Raw genomic sequence first — 8,708 nt, forward strand, 5'->3', positions numbered from 1 at the left:
CATTTTTTAGGGATGACGAGGGGCGGAGCTCGAAGAATTTGGATAGAAATCGAGTTAGAAAAGATTACGGGCATGTACGTGCTATGTGCGCACCGCATATACTACAATGTGCATTTTGAACAATGCCGAAAAGTGTTGGCACATTGGTTTTTAATTCGCGTTCCGCGCCGATAGCCGGCGGTCCGTCGTCTGCAAGAATTCCGCCGTGGTAGAGAACGCAATTTCATTCGCAATTTCTTTCGACAATGCGCGACAATCGCGCAATAATCGCTGCTGTGGGGAAAAAACGCTCCGGCCGGTGGAAAAAGCCATCGTCGGTCGAAACAGTCCCGTTTATTTACGCACGTAATATCGGCTAGTAAAGACCAAACTACCTCAGGGGCGTGCAGCATCGCGGTGAAAAGCTGGTCGATCGGCAAAGAGTGTCTCCATCCCATGGAACTCTCCTTGCAGTTGGGGCAAACGAAATTTCGAAATCACCAAGTGAGAAACGATGGACGAGGCGCGGCCTGGAATCTCGCGTCGACTCACCGTACGGTTTGAGAACCACTGAGACTGCATATCCAGAGAGCAAATTACCTTTGCAGCCCACAGGACAAAATCGTTCGTCACTGTCTCGCTCACATTAGCGGGAGTACGTTCGCCCCGTTTCACCTCGTTCGGTCATTCTTCCTCTTTCTCCGTTTCCTTGCTCACTCACACACACTCTCTCTCTCTCTCTCTCTCCCTCTCTTTTGCTTCACCGACACACCTCTCTGTCTGCCGTTCCAGCGATCTCTCCCTCTGCCGCCTCTCTGCACCCGCGCTCCACCATCCTCCGTGGTACTCCGGCTTAATTAACTGTGTATACACTGCAGTCAACTCCTACCGTTGTCTTGCTCCCGCCAATTGGAGCTCGAGCCGAGTTCTCCTGCTCCACACGCCGGCGACGACGACGACGACACACGCCACGGGTATCCCCCGGTTTAATTCTCGCGGCATGATTTCATCAAGTCAACCATCTCTGAGCTGCGTCCCGTTCTCGCCGGCCGCTGTTTTCCTTTCGCTTGCTCGTTCGTTCTCGCTTTAGCTCGTCGTAGCCGCGACTCTACTCGTCGATTTAGCGTCCTCGACGTCGACGCGTTCTCGTCGAGACGTCGCGAATTAATTAACCACCTGGTCGGCGACGATACCGTTGCGTTTCACGGCGAGAATTTCGTAGACTCGGCGGATGCGCACATGTAAAATAAAACGAAATTGTTTTCGGATTTGAGATCAGGTCTCGGGCAAGTCGCAGTTTTAGCGAACATTCGAGTCGTCTTTCGATCGATCTTTCCTCGAACCTTCGTTATTGATGTGACAGAATTAATATTCCAATGTTAAGTATTAATTTCGTAATGTTCATTCTCTAATACATACATATGTTTGTACTACGGACGGTTTGTAAAGATGACTGGCAAAGCGGTACAAACGAAACAGACGTACTTTTTGTTCGTCCGCCAATCTGTAGATGTAGATGCTCACTTTATAAAGATGACAATTTTGGAAAATAATAGAAACAAAACTGTGATTCGGCACTTTCAAATTTCTAACGGCCAAAATTATACACGTATACGCATGCATCGCATGATTTAGAACATAATTATTAATTGTAAAGTGTTGTTTTAATACATACCGCGAAATCGCAACGACGTCTACATATATATCGCGTCGCGGAGGGAATTATCATTTTAAGAAACGTTCATGCACCGAAAAGTCATTCCTTTACCAATGTGATACTCGCGGTCGACCTCTCTCTCTCTCTCTCTCTCTCTCTCTCTCTCTCTCTCTCTCTCTCTCTCTCTCGAAAAAAAAAAACGGTATCGCGGAAAGCGAGTAAATTCGCGACGAAATCTCTTCGACGCCTGCGTTATCGCACCCGTTTCATCACGATGAAGGCGATATACGTGTAGAGAGAGAGAGAGAGAGAGAGAGAGAGAGCACGCGAGACAGGGCGATAGTAAGCGCGCGCGAAAGGGAAGCGGCGGCCGGGAGAGAAGTGGGAGAGACAACGATTTGGCGTGTACAAAAAGCACAAAATTAAATTTCGGTCCCCTCGCGCACGCAATATACGAACCTTGGTATATTCTGGCTGGGAAGGGACGCGAGGTCCTCTCCAATGGCGTTTAGCGGTACGTTAACTATCATTCGGTCTCGCCCTGGGGCCAATTCGCTAACCCGTGTTTACCGATGCCCAGGGCGCTGTTAAATAAACTACAGGGACGAGAACCGGGGTCAGACAGTTGTACGCGCGATTAAAAGCGTAACCGTGACCGGGGACCACTTGGAGGAACGCTTCGTGCATCGCTTACATGTTTCTCGTGTCAAACTGGCAACTAATGGCAAATCGATGATAGCGTTCGTGATATTTGCAAGCGATGTTTGAAACACTTGGATTCGAACTAGATCTTTCGGTCTGATCCAAGTTAATAACTCGAGAGATTTCTAATATAGATCCTTCGTACGGATTAGTATCAAATTTGGTTAAAGGCTAATACTTGGAATAGAACTCTTATTTCGGTTGAATATAAAACGATGCAGAGAGAAGAAAGTTGAATATTTGGGATCGCTAGAAGTTTATTGATCTAATCTAATTTTAGATTCCTGGTAAAATTATAGTTCCCATAAATTTATGTTACATTTGAATCGAAAGTATAGGTAAGGACTCGTAAATTATGACTTTGATACTTAGAAGAGAAACTTTATTGAAGTTGAAAGTGAAAGATCGGTTATTCGTAGTTGAGTCTGAGAATAAGAAAATAGACAGACGAGTTATATTGTAATCGACAATGCTTTTATCTTTGTCTATTTTGTAAAAAAACTGTACATAATGTGAAGAATGCTTGATAAAAAAAAAAAAAAAAAAAAGAGATCATAATATCTATACTACCGATTATTTTAAAGATACAAATCCATAAAATCTATTACAAACAGGTTAAATCACTCACCCGTTTCATCTCCAAAATTACATCGCTATGCCTTTTCGTTGCTATTACTTTTCGATTTCTTCGAGCTCGAACGATCCAGGCAGCGGCACGAGGGTAATAATTTTACGAAGAACGGATGAATCGAGGAGGAACGATAAACCGTACGAGATAAGGGGTACCGCGTTCTCACACATACTCGTAGGATGTTTTAGGCGTTATCAAATTTGAAATCGATTACACGGGCTTTGTCGCAAAATCGGATCGCTGCAGATGGACCAAACGTGCTTCCTGCTGCGTGCATATGTGCCAAGATACACGGCAGAAACGCGCGAGGCGTACGATGCAAGTTGCGACGTATTTATCTCTGTTGGATACTTTTGTAGCTGGTACAAGAGTACCCTTTCGGGCCATGTGTTCCGTTTACTAAGTCTCTCTTCGCTATCCCGCTTTCTCTTACTCTCCGTCGCTCATTTCGATCGCTAGCCTCCTTCCTGTGACCATTATTACTCGTTACCAACCCGTGATCCCATGCTTGCGATAATTGCAATGGGATTTTTGTCAACGAGTATCGTTACTGGATCGTCGAACGGGATAACTATGCTTCATACCTCATATGCTTCAGCAGAATTTAACCTTTTACCCGCAGAGCACAAGTGTATTCGTCATTGACGGAGCGACAGAATACTTGATGCGTAGATCGTATTTATAGGAAATTTAAAGTTACAAAAATGCATAGAATTTTTGTTTGTACTTGTTGCGTTTCTTCGTTGCAATATATAATAACATAATAACGCATCCATGATGTTTCGTAACGAGACTAGGTCGTAATACATTTTTTGAAACATTCATGCAAAATATATATTTATTGCCTGAACCAGATAAAAGGACGCGTCAGAAAATTTCAAGACGCAAAGAATGTATTTAACGTAAAAAAAAACGAAGTAAATTTTTACAAACTAGTCGCGTAAGAACGGATCGTTTACTATTTTTTAAGCATCTTGACGATTCTTCGAAGGACGAATATTAAGAGCAAGTAATATTTTCCGCGAGCAGAAAATCCATTAGACGTAACAATATCCGTATCGATGAACCGGAATTAGCCAGAAGGAATACGTAAGATTACGTTACGGTAATCGAGCGTCGGATAGAAGATTCTGGCGAACGAAACCGGAAGTGAAACGACAGCCAGAATTCGCGAAAGTCGAGCGAAGACCGAGTAACGAGATCACGCTAACGGAGTTCATCCGGCTCGTTTATCAGGCACACCAGCTTCCAGCTTGCTTTTGCTGGGATCAAGATCCACGGATGCGTATGACGCCGGGTACTAGACAATTTTCCTCGCTTTCCTCCTTTCTCCTCGCTTCGTCATCGTTTTCGTCCTCATCCTCGTCTATGTCGTCGTTCTCGTCGTCTTCTTCGCAAAGCTGCGACGCGTGTGCTCGCCGATGGTGGGCTCGGTCGTTTATGCGAACGGAATTTACGCGTCTGCGGCACATGGTGCACGGCTGACTCGGCTTTATAAATCCGATGTTCGTTGGCGTTGTGTGCCGGGATTCGGCGGCGGCTAGGCGAGGCGAGGCGAGGCGAGGCGAGGCAAGACGAGGCGAGACGAGCGCCCTCCGCCAGCCATGTTTGCGGGTTTATAAATTGGGTTCGGCGCTGGGGATTTTTCTATTAGGACAAAATTGGTTCTTTCAACCGCCACCAGGGCGGTCGGTTCTTCCCTCTCCCTCCCTCAGGCTTCGTCGTTTCAGAACCGACGGCGTTCCACGCTTACCCGAACTCGTCGATCCTCTCTCCGTGTGTACGTCCCTCCTCGTCCTCTCTCCGCTTCGCCGTTTCCTCTCTTCTCACTTTATCTCTCTGTCCCTCTCCTTTTTCATCCTAATGCTTCTCTCCTTTCGATTCTCCTCGCGCTTCTCGCTCTTTCCATTCCTGTCTATCTATTCATCTTTCTCCCTACCGTAGCTTCTCATCCGGCTGTCCTCGTCACGAGCCAGAGAACGAGAGGAACGCTCTGTGATGGGGTGATTCGCCAGGGGCTGATGTGCCTCCCCGGTAAGGGGAGGGGATGCTCGTGGCAGCTCTCAAAAGTCGATATTTCCGTCACCGGTGTTATCGGTGTTTCCTACATTCTGTGTCCAGCGTCACCATAAACGAGGTTACCGATCAAAGTGCCGCCGTCGTCGACGTCGTCGTTGCCACGACGCTCTCTCGACTTTCCGCGACAGAATCCGCAGCAACGGATCTACCGATTCGCTACCGATCGTTTTCCATCTTTACGTTTGATTTCTCAACATAATTATGGAGGACGCTCGGGAAATATCGCTAGGTCATTGCCTAGCGAGAACGTTGCTCTATCTCGAGGAAAATGGTTTATCTGGAAGATAACAATAACGAATTCTATAATTTTGTACAATCCGAACATGCTGTTGCAGAGAACCCGTGCAACGCTACGAATTTCACGTATGTTTCCTAACTTGTTGCTTAGATCGCGGTTAGACGCGCAATTGCTAGTAACATTCGCGATGAAAATTTTCCTTGCGCGAAAATTTCCAAGGTTCTCAGTGTAGAGCTGTTTACGCGATATTTTCGCGAATTTTTCAAGTTTTAAATTTAGATTTAGATAGTCGGAGATATTGGAGCGAATGGAAACGCGCTTTACACACGTTGTATCGTTCGACGGAGTTAATTAGGCGACTTTCAGCGAATCCCGCGGCAGGAACAGCGAGATTGCCATGCGAAATAACGTAACTCGGTTAAACGCGCCACTTCAGGCGGCTTTCGAACTGTACCGATCAAACTATCCTCGAACATGACTTGCGAAACACTTTGGAATCGGTTCTTATTAGTTTCTCTATTCCACGAGTTTACTTCGGCCTCGATACTTACCGGTAGAATCTAATTAGTCGACGAGCGTTCGACACCGTCGGAATTAATTTCATTCGTGCCGCACGATTAACGAGACAATTGTTCGCGATACTGGATTTTAAATGGCGCCATTCTTTTCATTATCCTTCTTCTTCCACGCGTCCTTTAGTTTTCCCCCTTTTTCTTTTTTTCTATACTCTTTTTGTGTTTTTTGTCGGTTTTCGCTTCTTCGTCGGCGGTGTTCCAACGCGCGGCTAATTAGCCGCCGCCATTTTTCCATGGGGCAACCTATTATCGGCCATTGAGGCAAGAACCGGCTAGCCGGAATAGAAATTTAATGAGGTTTACCGCGGCGAACCGGGCGATTTCGCGAATACCCTCGTTTACGAGGCTGCACGTCGATTTAAAATGTTAAAATCGATACTAGTTTGATCTTTTCCCAGGAGGACATTTTTCTTTTCTATGTCATTTTTCTTCTTTCTATTTTTTTCTTTATTTTATTTTATTTTATTTATTTATTTATTTATTTTTTTTTGTTTGTTTCAATTTCTTTTCAAATAATCGAGACGATTAAAACGATGATAACGGAAGTAACATTATATATTCTTTTTAATCTTAACGGTTAATAATCCAGAGAGCGCTGTTTAAAGCTGCACTTCGTCGCACTTCTAACAACATTGTCATAACGGAGAGACCATTGCTCCGACGAGAAAACGTTTCTGCGCGTACGCGCAAGGGTGGTGGACTAGTCGCTGCAAATATAATAAAGAAAGATAATGGAACCGGCTTCCGTAACGAGCAACAATCAAATCGTGCTGTCTCTCGATTTCTTCGCTCGACAACGTTTCTCTTTCTTTCTCTGCCTTTCTCTTACATCTTTGTGCTCCCCTCTTTGTCACGACGAAACGAACAATAATACAAGTTATACACGACAGGCAGACCGGCTAAACGGGAACTCGTCGTCCCGTTCCCGGGGACAAAATTATTCGATTTGCCCGCCGTGAAACTCGAAAGTTATCGAAAGTCCCGTGAGGGGTGACGAAGGGCCGGCCGTGTAAGAGGGCGAGCTCCGGTCATTTGGCTTGACTTCATAAGTCATTAGAATCAGCCTTGAATCGAGTCGTTTGTCGGGAAAACACCCGGTACACGCGAGAACGGAACTGACGACGAGGACAGTGGCGGCGACAACGCTATAAACGGTATACCACCGCGGGGGTTGCGAGCCGCACGATGGTGCAACGAAGACAGAGACAGCGTGGCAGAAGGGGGTCGCGCGCCTAACCAAATTACATCAATCCCATTTCACATCGTTTTGACATAGCAATTGAGTTGAGTTGCGCGCAACTGTTGTGTTTTTGCTGCGTGTTCGGGAGCGAGAGGAATGCGAGAGCATCGTTGGCGAAGGGGACGGGGAAGGGGAAGAAAGAGAACGAGAAGAGGAGAAGAAACGAACGAAGAAGAAGCACATCGACGTCGTTCATCGTCGCTGGAAAACTACCCCCCGCGAGCAACGCTTCGAGTTTTCGCCCCTCCGTTTTCGAGCGAGCCGCAGAGGGCTCGACCGGAGTTGGATGCGATGGTGGCGAGGGGCAAGTGCCTTAACTTTTCCTTATCGAAAATAAGTCGTTAGCCGGCCTTTCATCTTTAAACGAGTTTTCGCGGTGCGCTGAGTTTTTACCCGGCCGTTCCCCTGTCTCCTCCTTATTTCTCTCTCTCTCTCTCTCTCTCTCTCTCTTGCTTTTTCTTTTGCCACTCCTGCTTATCCCTTCTTCCATATCTCCATCCAGCCACTTTTGCTCAGGTTGCCTCGGTTTAAGGGATTTTTCAATTTCACCGTGAGAAGCTAATTTAATTTCTACGCGGGACCGATGCGGTGCAAAGAACCGGTTATCCGTTGATACCTGTGCCGTGGACGATGCTTATCGTCGTTCGCTGTGAAAACGTGCCCTACGTGCAATTATTTCCGTAACTATCGAGTTTATATAGTCGGATTAGAAGATACTTTTGACCGCGTAGATTCGCCTCGTGTAAGATGTCGCCTCTAATTACCTGCTGCTTCGTGCGATCCAGAGAGACTGCGAGCAGTTACTGAATTCGTTACAGCCTGTTTCTCGCTTTATTTTTCTAACGAGCTATTAAATATTCAGCAGTCGTAATAGCCCGGAGTTTAATTAAAGCGACACTGTAGCAGCAACCTGCTTACAAACATCTTTCATGGTGTTCGTGTATACAGTTAGAACTCTATCAAACTTTTTCGTCGAATCATTATGTACAATGTACAGGGTGATCCTTAATTAACGTCACTGTAGCACAGCAGTAAGAGGTGAATTGAAAGCTGTTTGATAATTTATCGCTAAATGTGCGATTTTCAATGATAAAACGACGCGCCTTTACACATTTTCATCCTTGTGAGATCAACGTTAAATTAAACGATATAAAAGATTCTCTCAAGTAAGAAAAATAATTAGTGTTATAAATTCCAAATCTATCGAATTCCAATATCTCAATAATCCGGTTCTTAAACATTTTCCTAACTTGATCGTATAAAAAGATGCAATTATTATTACAATTATTTTTAATTAATCGTTATATTTACGATTCTGCTATGTCTAATAATATATAAAATCAATCTGCCCGTATAAATTTGAATTGTTGCAGTAACAAACAAACAAAAAAAAAAAAAAAAAAAAAAGAAAAAGAAGAGGAAAATCGAGTTTCGATACAAGAATCAGAGCTTCTCGAATGAACTAGCCGAATCTAGGAATCGATACTATTACACGATGATCTGTTCGATCGTGCCCTTTTTATGGATGAAAGGAAAACAGTTTCTTGCGCTTTCGGTCAATGGAAAAATGAGATCGAACAGAAACGGAACGACAAGAGAGAAACTTG

This window comes from Bombus affinis, chromosome 8 (genome assembly GCF_024516045.1).
Source record: "Bombus affinis isolate iyBomAffi1 chromosome 8, iyBomAffi1.2, whole genome shotgun sequence".
Lineage (NCBI taxonomy): Eukaryota > Metazoa > Arthropoda > Insecta > Hymenoptera > Apidae > Bombus > Bombus affinis.